Source organism: Anomaloglossus baeobatrachus, chromosome 11 (genome assembly GCF_048569485.1).
Source record: "Anomaloglossus baeobatrachus isolate aAnoBae1 chromosome 11, aAnoBae1.hap1, whole genome shotgun sequence".
NCBI classification, from domain to species: Eukaryota; Metazoa; Chordata; class Amphibia; order Anura; family Aromobatidae; genus Anomaloglossus; species Anomaloglossus baeobatrachus.
Genome location: NC_134363.1, coordinates 177,746,629 through 177,763,163, shown reverse-complemented (window position 1 = coordinate 177,763,163; position 16,535 = coordinate 177,746,629). Strand labels below are relative to the sequence as shown.

The 16,535-nt window shown below is 39.5% G+C and overlaps 1 protein-coding gene across 1 annotated transcript in view; it reads left to right on the top strand.

Annotated features, from left to right (window-relative positions):
• LOC142257152 (interleukin-18-like) overlaps positions 1 to 16,535 on the top strand; it is a 59,969-nt gene that overhangs the window by 24,812 nt on the left and 18,622 nt on the right. Inside the window, exon 2 of the mRNA XM_075329268.1 lies at positions 8,135 to 8,349. The gene's annotated coding sequence lies outside the window, so the exon portion shown is untranslated. The remainder of the gene's footprint in view (positions 1 to 8,134; positions 8,350 to 16,535) is intronic.

Here is a 16,535-nt window from a genome sequence, read left to right as displayed (position 1 = left end):
CTCTTAAATATATTTTTCTTCAAATACGTAAAGCCGCACGAAAGAAAGAACTTCCAAAAATGTAAAGAAAATAAATGTATTTTATCTATTTAAAAATGGTTGCCAGAGTTCAGTTACAGAAAGGAAAAATAATATACTTTGATGGCTTACGCAAAGAGTTCATTTAGTCCATAATGATCAATGGGAAGTCTTTACCCATCTTTCTTTGGTTCCTGAATGGCAAGGCAGGGGATGTCATCTCTTAGCGTGTCTTCATCTTTGCAGCCTCGAGTCTTCTCACAGCAGGCAATGTGGAGGAGCGAGCAGTAGCCCCCTCCATCGTGTATTATATACCAGCTGCTCAGTCCATATAGGGTGTTTAATGGAACACAGTTGAATATAGTTCCATATTACGTAACCTTCTGGAAACTTCGGAAAGCTTCGGGAAGGATTTAAATATATCCTTCATGCTCAGCACTCAAGTATATTCAATATGGGCATTTTAATATTTATCCCTTATAAACTTTATTAATAACCTATGCCCTCCAACATAAACAGAACTATGAACGTATATGTCTTACTATGAAATATTTGATAACTAGATGTATTAATTTTAATGTTTTTACAAACCCCCCTTGAAGCGGGTGGAGTAACCCCGAAATTAATTAATACATCATTAAAATAACAAATCTTCTTTCCTTATTTGGCAATAACGGATTAATATCAATAATAATGATGAAGAATAATTAATTTGCATTATTCATGTAAGTTCAATAATATAATAATGTGGATTCATGTTATGACAGGCTGTGACTGATTAATCATATAAAAGTGTATAAAACTATACTTCGCTAGACCTAAAAAGAAATGCAAAAACCAAATCCGGTCACCATATGATGTCCTCTGAGTTGATGTCTTCTTATCTCCGATGTAATCCGGCATAAACACAGTCTCTTAGAAATAAATCCTTTGATAAAAATGAATGGTTACCAATTTAATACAGTCCCGTATTGCGTTTATCATCGTTAGATCAAAGTCCATAAACTTTATTCTTTATTACAAAGTCCATAGCCAATGTTGATAAACCACAGTTCATGAATGTAGAAGAATAGCAGAAGTCTTTGATGTCTGTGCAGTGTAATTTACATTAGTCACCTTTATCCTCCATGCTGCCTGTTGTCAAATCCTTTTGGACAGATGTTAAGACGTTCTTTGTCAGCACGACAGGGGTTAACTTTAACACGTCATTGCTCTTCTTAGTAACTTTAGGGAGGTCTTAATGCACAGACCATGTGTCATTGTCCATCCTTGAACCAAAAGAGCACTATGTTTCTGAGATGCAAGCACAGTGAGTGTATTTTGTATGTTACACAGTCTTATTTGAGACGTTACCTTTTGGACCTTTTTGCAGAATCCCTTTTAACTTTAGAAAAAAAATATAAAGTCGTTTTATCTTTTGTAATCTTGATTGACTTCATTCCCTAATCTAAATACCAAATATGGCAATAACTATCACTAATAAATGTCACAGCGTATCATAACTTCTAATACTATAATACCATGTCATTATTATTATCGTAGAAGTATTAATATAATTGATACTTAGAATGATAAAATACTGTATAATGGTATAGACGATAGTATTCTCTTGTAATGACCTTTTTTATCATTGGTGTATTACCCTTCCAAACCCATAGGTGGCAATGTGTTGAATGTAACCAAAATATAATATAAAGTATGAAATAATATAATGTGTACCTATAACATGTATCATATTATAAATATGAAAGGCAACAATGTGGCTTTTAGTTAGATCATTTGTAAATTATAAATCAAAGCAAATAACCTTTTAGAAAAGACTGGATGATACCATCAAAACACAATAATACCCATTATAAATTATTATTGATTAAAAATATAATATATATTATTTATAAATATAGGAAGGTAAACCTAGATGTACCTCGATCTTCCATCTTTATTACTCTAATTTAATTTATTTGATTTGTCTATTATTTATTAAATAACCTACTATAAGGAAATGTGTAACTATAAGTAATATTTCATCCTTATTGTGTTAACATATTAATATAAAAATAATGTATTACTAGGAAATAAACAATTGTATATATTGATGAAGGAAGTATCTTTTCTTCCAAAAAATGGAACTTTTCCCTTTTAATATGATTCATATTTAATAAAGTAATATTCTTATATTAGATATTACTGAACTAAATATTGAAGTGTTTTCTCAATTGAGATATTTAAAATCTGAAGAAAAAATAAAAATTGTAAAATTAAGATTTTAATTAAAAATGTGAATATTAAATAATAATTAATATAAAAATAGGAATAAAAGAAAAAATGAAAATTGGAATAAAAATAACCTTGCAAATAATACACTTCTCTTAGTATATAAATGCATTATGATATACTTCAAATATATTTTTTTTTTATTCCCAATTCTTCCTTTGTACTTGAAATATTAATTATTAAAGTATCCTGTAAACACATATATTTATCAAATATAAATGTGTGATTGAGACCAAACCTCCCCCTTTCAATATCATGAAATATGATATTATAAAAATTACTATATTTAGATTAAATTAAATTAAAATTTGTGTGGTATATCTTCAAGACCATATTATAAATATCACTTCCATATTTGAAAAGAAAAATGATTTTCAATCTATGTACCAATAAAAGAAGTGACTAACACAAAAGATATATAAAAAAAAAATCAAAACGTTATAACCTTATTCTAGAATGTAACTCTTCAGAATAAACCCTTAATAAAAAAAAAATCCTAATATCTCTATACTAAAGAAATATGTCTAAGAATAACCTCGAAGTTAAAACAAAAATTCCCCTTTTTTTTTTCTCTCTCTCTCTGGATCCAAGTACTCTGACTTTAGCAGCTGCTCAAACAATCAATCATTCATAGACACATCTATACACACAAGACTGTCATGGTTCTTTAACATATACTTTCACATAAAAACATTGACGGACACAAATCCCTGTTTTCCCAATTATTCTATGCGCATTTCAAAGATTATGTTACTAATTTGAAGTACTTCTCGAAAAAAACAAATTCCAATGTATTACCTACTGTACATATGACCATGAAACAAACATTTATTATTAGCTTTATTACCAAGTCACATGCTCTGATACGTGCAAAGAACACCATTCCAAAACAGCAAGCAGTTTTACTACTCCAAAGCTCAGATTACATTTCTAATAACTCTATAGAAGATATATATATTCATAAAAGAAACGTTCAAGTATACTTCTCTGACCATTGGTACCTGAGAAAATAATAATTATTATCAATCATGCTTTCGCGAATTAACCTTACACAAGAAAATATATGTTACCTGATTGAGGACAAGAACATATGTAAAAAAAAAAAATAAAAAGTTAATACTCCATCAATTTGCTTTACTGATAAATTCTGAGGGAAATAAAAGAATAAAATTATTATCATATTTATGATAAAAATGAAACACTTAAAATCCGTTACTTTCTCTTATTATTTTATTTTAAATATTATTATTCATATACAGAGATCAAATTATTAATTTATAACGTTAAACTATCATTTTACTAAATGAAAATATGACCTTGATTTACTATCACTACCTTTTAATATATATATATATATATATATATATATATACATATATATATATATATATATGTATTGATTCACTGTATATGAATAAACATATTTCTCAAACAATAAAATTAATTTACCCAGAAATCCACTTCATTTAACTGAAGACCATACCTAATTTTTTCTTCAAAGATTCGATTTATTAGATTCCCTTTGAACTTATAGGAATCTCGGAACTTATGTAATTCAAGGTTTTCTCTTATATGAGAAAGAACGTCTCTCTCTGAAAGACCACCCAGCTGCCACTGGCTATGAAATTCTAACCCAGGGAGAGAATCTGCACCAGACACCTGTTTCTGTCTTTCAAAGCTATTACTCATCATTTGTCCGGGATTTTCAATCCCAGTGACCGATCCCGTCACTGGTGACAAGGGTTTTTCCTGTGGAAAAAGACTTTTAGATGACAAAAATTGGGGTGGATTGTATGGTTTATAACACGTATGCATCTTCCTCCGAACTTCATATACCCTGTCACAGAAATATCTGGATCTGGGAGACACTGTTGGTTTTTCACAAAAACTCTCCCTTTTTTGTATTGGTTTTTCAGAATTAATTAATTTCTGTTTTGATTGACTTTGGCGATTTCTAACAAAATCGATAAATGTCGTACATTCGAATAGGGACTTTTTATTTAATGCCACTGCACAGGCGGCATTGTCAAGGAAATTAAATTTCTTGATGAATAAACGTATCATTCCATCCAATCCGACATTTGGAATAACCGCCCTATACAAACGTTCAAAAACGGACATAAATGAGAACGTACTCTCATTCTGTTCAATTTGTAATTCTTTCAACATCTCATAGTTTGGATCAGATTCATTCCTTGCACAGAAGATGAGATTTTTCAGCCTTATGATATCGTTATCATTTGAACAATCAAATGTCTCATTGTCAGAAGACTATTTTAATGCCAATTGTCTAAAGAAATGCTGAGGTAACCACATACGGAATAACTGATTCGTCTCACTATTGGTTAAATTTAACTTCTCGATGGAACTTTCAAATATCTTTGAATTTCTGCAAACATGTATTTTAGGATTATATGCGGGAATTAATTTGCATATGTCCAATAAATTTTTTCTAAGTGTAATCCCTAACTTAGCCTGTTCTATTTTTAGAAACTGATCGTCGCCATTTTCTCTCTCCACATGTCCTTTCTGCACGTGTCCCACTCTGGCTCCTCCCCCTTCTGGCTTCTCTACGTCATTTCCTGCTTCTTTCCCAGTGTCCTGAAAATGACCTTGATCACGTAGCACATGTCTGCCGCCATTATCAAGATTCTGATTTGCAAAATTACAGCCAACATTACAGTCAGAATTCACAATATCACTGACTGACATTCCAGGTTCTAAGCAGTCTTTGGATTTCTCTGTCACTGACTTTCCTGACCATTCAGGTTGTCTATTTCCACCATTTTTACACTTTTCTACGATTAACTTGTGAAAATCATAGACTAAATGACAGACATTTCTGATTTTCTGTTTCTCTCTATTAAAAGACCTTGCACATTCTATACGTGAATTCTCAAGTTCACACTCCCCATAAAAGCGTAACCAAAGCTCCTCTACATTAGAAATATCTGAATAAGTGAACTGAAGTTTACTCTGCTTAACATATGAAGAGATAAAATCCATTTTCTTACCTGAAATGATCAGATGATCTGATGGATGATCCTCTAAGACTTGATTCACCTTAACTCAGCAGGTCCAATACTTCTTATGGACTGACTTTATCTTTCTTACTCAAAAATACGTCAAAAGTTAACTTCTGTGGCTTTGTAAAAACTTTAAAGTTCATTCAAAAAACTTTCATGCAACTTGACTTATACGTATTTCCTAGGTTCTGCGTGATTTTTATAAATTGTCGATTCCTGATCCTTTGCAGGAGATACTTGAGATACCCCCCTTATGCAAAGTGAAGGAACAACAAAAAATGCAAAAAAAATGACGAATGGGTGGCTCACCAAAATGTTAAAAAATATACTCTTAAATATATTTTTCTTCAAATACGTAAAGCCGCACGAAAGAAAGAACTTCCAAAAATGTAAAGAAAATAAATGTATTTTATCTATTTAAAAATGGTTGCCAGAGTTCAGTTACAGAAAGGAAAAATAATATACTTTGATGGCTTACGCAAAGAGTTCATTTAGTCCATAATGATCAATGGGAAGTCTTTACCCATCTTTCTTTGGTTCCTGAATGGCAAGGCAGGGGATGTCATCTCTTAGCGTGTCTTCATCTTTGCAGCCTCGAGTCTTCTCACAGCAGGCAATGTGGAGGAGCCCCCCGTAGCCCCCTCCATCGTGTATTATATACCAGCTGCTCAGTCCATATAGGGTGTTTAATGGAACACAGTTGAATATAGTTCCATATTACGTAACCTTCTGGAAACTTCGGTAAGCTTCGGGAAGGATTTAAATATATCCTTCATGCTCAGCACTCAAGTATATTCAATATGGGCATTTTAATATTTATCCCTTATAAACTTTATTAATAACCTATGCCCTCCAACATAAACAGAACTATGAACGTATATGTCTTACTATGAAATATTTGATAACTAGATGTATTAATTTTAATGTTTTTACACCGCTCATCACTAGTTACCAGTACTGAGCACCTGAGCATGGTAGTGTCCGCTCATCACTAGTTACCAGTACTGAGCACCCGAGCATGGTAGTGCCCGCTCATCACTAGTTACCAGTACAGAGCACCCGAGCATGGTAGTGCTCACTCATCACTAGTTACCAGTACAGAGCACCCGTGTAGTAAAGATCTGAGCAAGTTTGGCAAAAGCGTCTTTGAGTCAGAGAATCATTACAGTGGTGATGGCCGCCCCTTCTCCCCGGGCGGCAGCGTTTATCACATGGGGATTTTGCATTTGGTTAGCACAGGATATAGACTGCGGTCAGATTTGTTTGTGGTTTTTACAAAAGTGAAATCTGACGTAGAGCAGACGACGCCTCACATTCTGTTATTGTATTTTACGTTTTTATTAGATGACTCAATTTGTAAAAACTGCAGGTAAGTGCGAAGTAATACATTATTTTAGTAAAGTTCTCTTTCTTTACTTAAATGCATGTATTTAAAGATAAAAATTATTATTGTTTGTGGGAGCCATTAAAATGATTGTGCTTTTTGGCTTTTACAGGCCCTTTGTCTCCCAGAACATTCATACTCAATGTGCTCTGAGGTCATAAATCAGCTGAGTTACAAATTCTCCCAAAGAAACAAGCTCACTGACAGATTCTTAGTTAACTCATTCTGCTGCCGGGAATAGACAGTGGAGCACAGAGGCTAAAGAAGGCAAGGGGGGAAAATGTTCAATGAGACCCAAAAATTATTTTTAGCTCCAAATACATGCATTTTAAGTGCACCAATCAGCAGGAATTTCCTATATAACCTAAAGCCAGTGCTATACCTCGGATGTATAGGTTTTGAAACACAAGCAAGTAAAGTTTGTAAAATAAGCAGCTTTTGGAATGATAGCAGCTGCCGATCAGCTGATAGCTAGGGTGGGTATTCATAGTGATTCCTGCCCCCCTGCCTGTCCATCCTCCCCCTGTTGTTTATGCTACTTCTTTTATAGAATCGTTTTACTAAGTGACTAGAAGGACCTGTGCTGATGTCATACCCATGTGACCAGAAGGGGTGGGGCCTCAGCCAACAGAAAAATAATATTGCTTCCTGGTTTCAGCTATGTTGGCTGAAGGCCTGCCCCTTCTGGTCACATGGGTATAACATCAGCACAGGCCCTTCTAGCCACTTACTAAAACGATTCTATAATAGAATTAACATTAATAAAAGGGTAAGGACGGACAGGCAGGGAGTGGGAATCACTATGAATACCCACCCCAGCTATCAGCTGATTGGCAGCTTCTGTTATTCAAAAAGATGCTCACTTTAAAAATTTTACTTGCTTGTGTTTCAAAACCGATATATCCGAGCTGACAACTAAAGGTATGTATAAAATCATGAGTTTTCACATTCCCCCATGTCCATTTTGTTTCGGTGGGATTTTGTTACTGTGTTTCCAGTCCACCTCAAGGGTGGGGGAGAGGGGAAGTAAGATCAGGGCTCGGACAGGAGTTAGGGTTACGCTGGGGGCTCAGACCTGGCTACCATCAAACCTACTTCCGAGATAAGGGACAATGCAGGGTTTAGAGTCTGAGAGCCAGCCTAGGAGCCCCTGTTCCGTCATTACATACCCTGTGACACCAGCTTGGGCATTGAAACGAGTGATCAGCTGGACCCCTCCACCCATTGCTCTGTGCCGAAATATTCTCCAGGGTACAGGAGCAGAGCCGCAACGGCAGGGACTGGAGCGATCGGCACAGTAACGAGGCGCTGGAACTAAAAACAATCTATTAGTAGCGACATCACTTACTACTTTCTGAACATTTAGGCGCCATTGTGAGGATGGGATTACAACTGATTCATTGATAAACTTTTTTTTTTTTTTAAATCCAAGGACAGAACAAAATAATCTTCGATGTCACAGAGTTTCCTTAGGGGCATTCCTTCCTCCACCCGCCCGGAGCCATCGTCAGATCGGGAACTTTCCATTGCATGGAACTAAAACAATATAGTAATGAGGAAACCGATGAAACCATGGGAGTTATGCTGAAACACAAGCCGAAAAAAGCCTGAAATATGGAGCAGAAAATACAGATCTGGCCAAAAGGGGTACTTTTTTTTATATTTTTATTTTTTTAGCTGTAATTCCCCTGTGCATTGATGATTCCCGGATTCCGCACATGTCCCTTCTGTCTGTGTCTGCCAGTGCTATATTATATAAGTCTACCTTTAACTTATGAATGAGTCACGGCTCCACAGCTCAGCCAGAGCTCCGCAGCTCCGCACCGTCCCAGCTACAGGATCGGGGCTTTTCTCCCTTGAGAAGCAGTTTGCAGAGTGTTATATTGTGCAGAGTATCCGCACGTATTGCACAATCGGAAAAATCCCCTAAGTCACAAATGTTAAAACTACAAAAGAAGAATAAATCCCTCCTGCTTGATCTGGCACCATCCATTGTAATGAGAGGTTATGCGGTGGGAAGTGGTTGTCATATACACTGTGTATCACCAAAGTGAGTACACCCCTCACAGTTTTGTAAATATTTTATTATATCTTTTCATGGGACAACACTGAAGATCTGACACTTTCATGCAATGTACAGTAGTTTGTGTATATCTAAAATATAAAGCTGAGTGTATGTATATATGTGTGCATGTACAGTAGGTGTGTATATCCGCTAAAGGAATCTGCACCGTCGCATTTACAATCACAAAATTTTGTACAGACACTCCATTTGACTCAGGGAACGTCATAGACTATGTTTTGAGGGGAAATTTTAACCTTGCGCTTTACAGTTATTTGTCAAAAAACCTGCCTCCATTAAAGTCATTGGAGCTGGGAGCTGCAGTGCAGCCAGAACTTCAGAAGAATGTTGGCATGCCACAATGCAATCAGTGAAAGAGACAGATGGAGACAGATAGAGACAGATAGAGACAGGGAAAGAGACAGACAGGGAAAGAGACAAACAGGGAAAGAGACAGACAGGGAAAGAGAAAGACAGGGGAAGAGACAGACAAGAAAAGAGAAAGACAGGGGAAGAGACAGACAGGGAAAGAGACAGACAGGGAAAGAGACAGAAAGGGAAAGAGACAGAGACTGACAAGGGAAGAGACAGACAGAGACAGACAGTCAAAGAGACAGGGAGACACAGACAGACAAGGAAAGAGACAGACAAGGAAAAAGACAGACAGGGAAAGATACAGACAGGGAAAGAGACAGACAGAGAAAGAGACAGACAGACAAAGAGACAGACACAGATAGACGCAGACAAAGAGACAGACACAGACAAAGAGACAGACAGGGAAAGAGACAGACAGACAGGGAAAGAGATTGAGAGACACAGACAGAGAGAGACAGAAAGAGACAGACAGACAGGGAAAGAGACAAAGACAAACAGGTAAAGAGACAGAGAGACAGAGAAAGAGACAGACAGACAGATAGACACAGACAAAGAGACAGACTGGGAAAGAGACAGACAGACACGGAAAGAGACAGACAAAGAGATAGAGACACAGACAGACAGAGACTGGGAGAGAGACAGAGAGACAGTTAAGGCCTAAGCCACACGGCGAGAAAATCGGTGCGAGTGGAGTGCGATAAAACATTGCATTCCCCTCGGACCAATTCTAGCCTGTGTGTCAGCACACATGAGCAATTATTTTCTCAGCCCTAATCGGACCGAGAAAACAATCACAGCATGCGGCGATTGCAATGCGAGACTCTTTCTCTCGCACCCATACAAGTGAATGGGGCGAGAGAAAACAAATCGCACTGCACTCGCGGTACACCGGTGTACCACGTGTGCAGAGCGAGAATTGCAATAGCCGGCTACGGAGGAGAGAGGGAGAGAAATCCCTCCCGTCCTCCGTGCCAGCCCACCCCTCCGCATCGCCGGCCCGCCCCCTGCAGCTGAGGTCCGCTCGCAGGGTCGGACCTCAGATGCAGGGACACTCACATGACACACAGCTCCTGCTGTGCTGCCAGCGCGAGCCGAGTCTCATACGAGCATCGCAGTAGTGCCCCGTGTGGCCCCAGCCTCACAAAACCGGGCAACGCCGGGTACTACAGCTAGTAAACATATATAAATCTGCTGGAGATGTCCTCTACCTATATCTGCTCTGCAGGTCGTGTATAAACATGACAGATCTGCTGGAGATGTCCTGTACCTTTATGTGCCCTATAGGTCCTTTATAAACATGGCGGATCTGCTTAGATGTCTCCTACCTAGATCTGCTCTGTAGGTTGTATATAAACATGGCAGATCTGCTGGAGACATTCCCTATCAATATCTGCTCTGTATGTCCAGTATAAACATGGCGGATCTGCTGGAGACATTCCCTATCAATATCTGCTCTGTATGTCCAGTATAAACATGGCGGATCTGCTGGAGATGTCCCTTACCGTTCCAGTGGACTCCATGGGTGGCCAAGCATCTGAATGGAAGCCTATGGGTCCCGAGTGTGAAAGTTATATGTCAATCGTACATAGAAATCATGGAGCCACATAGCAGAGATTATATTTAAAAAAATAAATAATATTTGGTGGGGTCACAGCAGAGCAGATCTCACAACTTTGTAAAGTAATTTTCCTCATATTGACACCTCTAGATTCCCCTGTAATTGCAGCCATAAAGTGTGATAGCAACAAAAGTGCCCCCCAAATACTGTATGATACTCCCACAATGAATTCCTCCACAGTACCCTCAGCACACAAAGTATGATGACCTTACTGTAACGACCCTCAATTATCCTGGCAAAGTATGGTGACCCCAACACAGTATGATCCTCAACTATGACCCCCACACAGCCCTCAATGCAATATAATGGGCCTACATACAGTATAATGGCCCCCAGTCCTCTTGCACTGTAGTATAATGCACCCCATAGTCCTCCATATAGTAAAATACACCTACCATAGTCCTCCATATAGTATAATGCACACTCCATAGTCCTCATTATAGTGTAACACACACCACATAGTACTTCATATAGTATAAAACACCCACCATAGTTCTCCATATAGTATAATGTACACCCCATAGTTCTCCATATAGTATAATGCTCACCCAATAGTCCTCGATATAGTATAATACACTCACCATACTCCTCAATATAGTATAATGCATGCCACATAGTCCTCTATATAGTATAACGCACACCACATAGTCCTCCATATATTATAATGCACACCACATAGTCCTCCATATAGTATAATTCACCCTCTATAGTGGTCCATATAATATAATGCACGCCACATAGTCCTCCATATAGTATAATGAACACCCCATAGTCCTCCATATAGTATAATGCATCCCCATAGTCCTCCATAAAGTATAATGCACCCCACAGTCCTCCATATAGTATAATGCTCACCTCATAGTCCTCCATATAGTATAATGCACCCACATAGTCCTCTATATAGTATAATGCATACCCCATAATCCTCCATGTAGTTTAATGGACCCCCTATAGACCTCCATTTAGTATAATGCACACCACATAATCCTCCATTTAGTATAATGCACACCCCATAATCCTCTGTTTAGTATAATTGACACCCTCATAGTCCTCCATATAGTATAATGCAACCACATAGTCCTCTATATATTTTAATGATAACCCCATAATCCTCCATATAGTATAATGCACACCCCATAGTCCTCCATATAGTATAATGCACACACCATAGTCCTCCATATAGTATAATGCACACACCATAATCCTCCATATAGTATAATGCACACACCATAGTCCTCCATAAAGTATAATGTACACCACATAGTCCTCCATATAGTATAATGCACACCCCATAATCCTCCATATAGTATAATGCACACACCATAATCCTCCATATAGTATAATGCACACCCCATAATCCTCCATATAGTATAATGCACACACCATAGTCCTCCATAAAGTATAATGTACACCACATAGTCCTCCATATAGTATAATGCACACTCCATAGTCCTCCATATAGTATAATGCACACTCTATAGTCCTCCATATAGTATAATGCACACGCCATAGTCCTCTATATAGTATAATGCACACTCTATAGTCCTCCATATAGTATAATGCACACGCCATAGTCCTCTATATAGTATAATGCACACTCTATAGTCCTCCATATAGTATAATGCACACCCCATAGTCCGCCATATAGTATAATGCACCCACATAGTCCTCCATATAGCATAATGCTCACCTCATAGTCCTCCATATAGTATAATGCACACCCCATAGTCCTCCATATACGCAGTTCTACTTTTGCCTTGGGCATTTTGCCTATAGTTAATTGAAATCAACCTCTAGGAGTTAAAAACCTCTTTTGTCTCTCCACCTTCCCGGGACACGTGGGGTTCTGTCCCCTCCAGCACTCCTTCTCCTTGTCCTATATTACCTTGCACATGTTTGTCATACCCTAAAGCATATTACTTTAATAAATATTCTAAATAATCATAATGATTGCTTGTTTGGGTATCCTTTTGCATATAGCAAATTTAAAGACTCTTTTTTTGCCCTTTGATACTATGATTAGTGAGTTGTTGCTAATACAGCTATGCGATCTGCCTATGGTCCTTGTTTGTTTCAATAGTCCTATAGTATAATGCAACTCCCATAGTCCTCCATTTAGTTCAATGCATGCCTCATAGTCCTCCATATAGTATAATGCACACCACATAGCAGGGCCGGACTGGGACTAAAATTCAGCCCTGGCATTTGGGGGTACACAGGCCCACTTTTTGCATGGTGAATGTGTAATATCTTTGTGCACTTGTAGATTATGTAATGCAACCATATAACATGCGGTCACGGCTGCATCCCGTATTACAGCTCAGGCCTATTTATTGCTCTTAGTAGCAGGACCTGGTGAAGCCGCTATTTTCCCTACAGAGCTGGGTCTCGCAGATAATGAAGAGGATAATGCTGCGTCGTCATCATATAGCTGATGGGCAGGGATACAAAATCCCATCTTCCTGAACTAATACTGATGCCCTATTCTACAGATAGGTGATCAGAGAAGCCCCATATTGCCCCTTTATTATTATTATTATTATTTATTTATATATTACCCCCAAACTGCTCTTTTGTAATCCCCCCCACACAAACACAATACAATACACCCCCATTACCCCTACACACACACACACACACACACACAATACAATGCACCCTCTAGTATCCTTCCCCCCCACACACACACACACACAAAATACAATGCACCCTCCATTACCATTCCCACACACACACACAATACAATGCACCCTCCATTACCCCTATACACACACACAATACAATGCATCCTCCATTACCCCTCCCCCCACGCACAATACAATGCACCCCTATTACCCCTACACAGACAGACACACACACACACTACAATGCACCCCCCCATTACCCCTCCCCCCACACACAATACAATACACCCCCATTACCCCTCCCCCACACATATAATACAATGCACCCCCCATTACCCCTCCCCCCACACAATACAATGCACCCCCATTACTCCTACACACACACACAAAATACAATGCACCCTCCAGTATCCTTCCCCCCACACACACACATACACACCCTCCATTACCCCTATACACCCACACACAATACAATGCATCCTCCATTACCCCTCCCCCCACGCACAATACAATGCACATATACACATACATACACAATATAATGCACCCCCATTAGCCTCACACACACACACACACTACAATACACCCTCCATCACCCCTCCCCCACACACAATACAATGCACCCTCCATTACCCTCTCCCCAGACATAATACAATGCACCCTCCATCACCCCTCCCCCACACACAATACAATGCACCCTCCATTACCCTCTCCCCAGACATAATACAATGCACCCCCCATCACCTCCTACACACACAAATTACACTACCCCATCACTACACCCTCCTGCCCCCCCCTTGGAATACAGTACTCCCTTTCTGCCTGTCATAAAGCTGTGTTCCTTCACAAATGCTCCCTGTTATGTGTCCTCAGCCCCTCCCCACTCATCCCCATTAATTAAAACTTTCTCTTTGGCTCCTCCATGGAGCGCTTACCGTTGCCTGATGTGTCCAGCCTGGCGCCCGCAGCAAGGTGCTGATCTCATCACGTTGCACGTCGCGGGGGCGGGGCCCAGTCCCGGCGCACTATTCAAATGTATTTACGTCCGAAAGACGCAAATACATTTCAATAGGAACTGCAAGGAGGAAGCTGCGGTCACCGGCACCACCACCGCCACGCTCTTCTGCACTGTGTACTCGGGCACACTATCACACAGCAGGGCCGGCGGCACAGCACAGCGCGCTGCCTCCTCGTCCTCCTGCAGCTAGTGCGCCCGTACACACAGTGCAGAGGAGCGCGGCCCACTACAGGCACCGGCCCACTACAGGGGCCGGCCCACTGGCGGCCGGCGGGTGGCGGCAGCCACAAAATAATTTTAAACAGCAGGCAGTGCGGGAGAGGCGGGGGGCGGCCCCCCCACCCCTCCACCGGCCAGCCCACCGGGAGAAATCCCGCCCCTCCCGCCTGTCAGTCCGGGCCTGCCACATAGTCCTCCATATAGTATAATGCACACCCCATAATCCTCTATATAGTATAATATACACCACATTGTCCTCCATATAGTATAATGCACACCCCATAGTCCTTCATATAGTATAATGCATGCCACATAGTCCTTCATATAGTATAATGCACACGCCATAGTCCTTCATATAGTATAATGCATGCCACATAGTCCTTCATATAGTATAATGCATGCCACATAGTCCTTTATATAGTATAATGCACACCACATAGTCCTCCATATAGTATAATATACACCACATTGTCCTTCATATAGTATAATGCACACGCCATAGTCCTCTATATAGTATAATCTACACAACACAGTTCTCCATATAGTATAATGCACACCACATAATTCTCCGTATAGTATAATGGACCCCCAATAGTCCTCGATATAGTATAATGCATGCCACATAGTCCTCCATATAGTATAATGCACCCACATAGTCATCCATATAGTATAATGGACACGCCATAGTCCTCTATATAGTATAATGCACACGCCATAGTCCTCTATATAGTATAATGCACACGCCATAGTCCTCTATATAGTATAATGCACACCCTATAGTCTTCCATATAGTATAATGCACACCCTATAGTCTTCCATATAGTATAATGCACACCCTATAGTCTTCCATATAGTATAATGCACACGCCATAGTCCTCTATATAGTATAATGCACTTCCTATAGTCCTCCATATAGTATAATACACCTCCATAGTCCTCCATATAGTATAATGCACACTCCATAGTCCTCTATATAGTATAATGCACACCTTATAGTCTTCCATACAGTATACTGCACACCACATAGTCCTCCATATAGTATAATGCAGACCCTATAGTCTTCCATATAGTATAATGCACACCCTATAGTCTTCCATACAGTATACTGCACACCCCATAGTCCTCCATATAGTATAATACACCCCCATAGTCCTCCATATAGTATAATGCACACCCTATAGTCTTCCATATAGTATACTGCACACCACATAGTCCTCCATATATCATTTTGGCCATCAGTGTACTCACTCATTATAAAAAAGGACTCACCTCTTCTCAGTCGGCCGCTGCTGTTGTGACCTCCGTGATGAATATCCTGCAGCTCTGCTCATCTCATAACTGCAGTTGCGCTGTAGTGAAGTCATCACACTCATTGCGCTGAGCTGTCAGCTATCAGACACTGTGGGAGAACGATGGAGGAGGGAGCGGAGCAGCATCTACAATGCTGATACAGTTGAACTTGCAATGACAGACAGGGGTCCCGGGGGCAGCTCTGGATGGAACCGGGCCCCCCAACTCATGGACCCCATAGTGGCCGAGTAGTCTGTGACACACAACTAATGTCAATACATCTGGCAAATGGAGGCCAGTATAGCCTGTGAATGATAGAGACTTGGTCCCTAACAATGGCAATACCTTCTGCAGAATCGGTGGAGTGCGGGGGATGCACCACATGTAGTCTGCAGAGGTGACCGGTTGGGCATCGAGTCGTAAATTCTTGAGTCCTTGAGTATGGAGATGATTTTTAGTAACGGGTAGATTGGAAAGTTGCTGATTTTTCCACAATCACTTAGCAATTAATCTAACAATTTAACAAGATAAGACCCCTTGATACATCACGAAAAACTCATGAGTCATGACTGATCCTTTAAACTGATGCCACCATCGCAGCCTCAATTTCCATATACAGTGCCTACA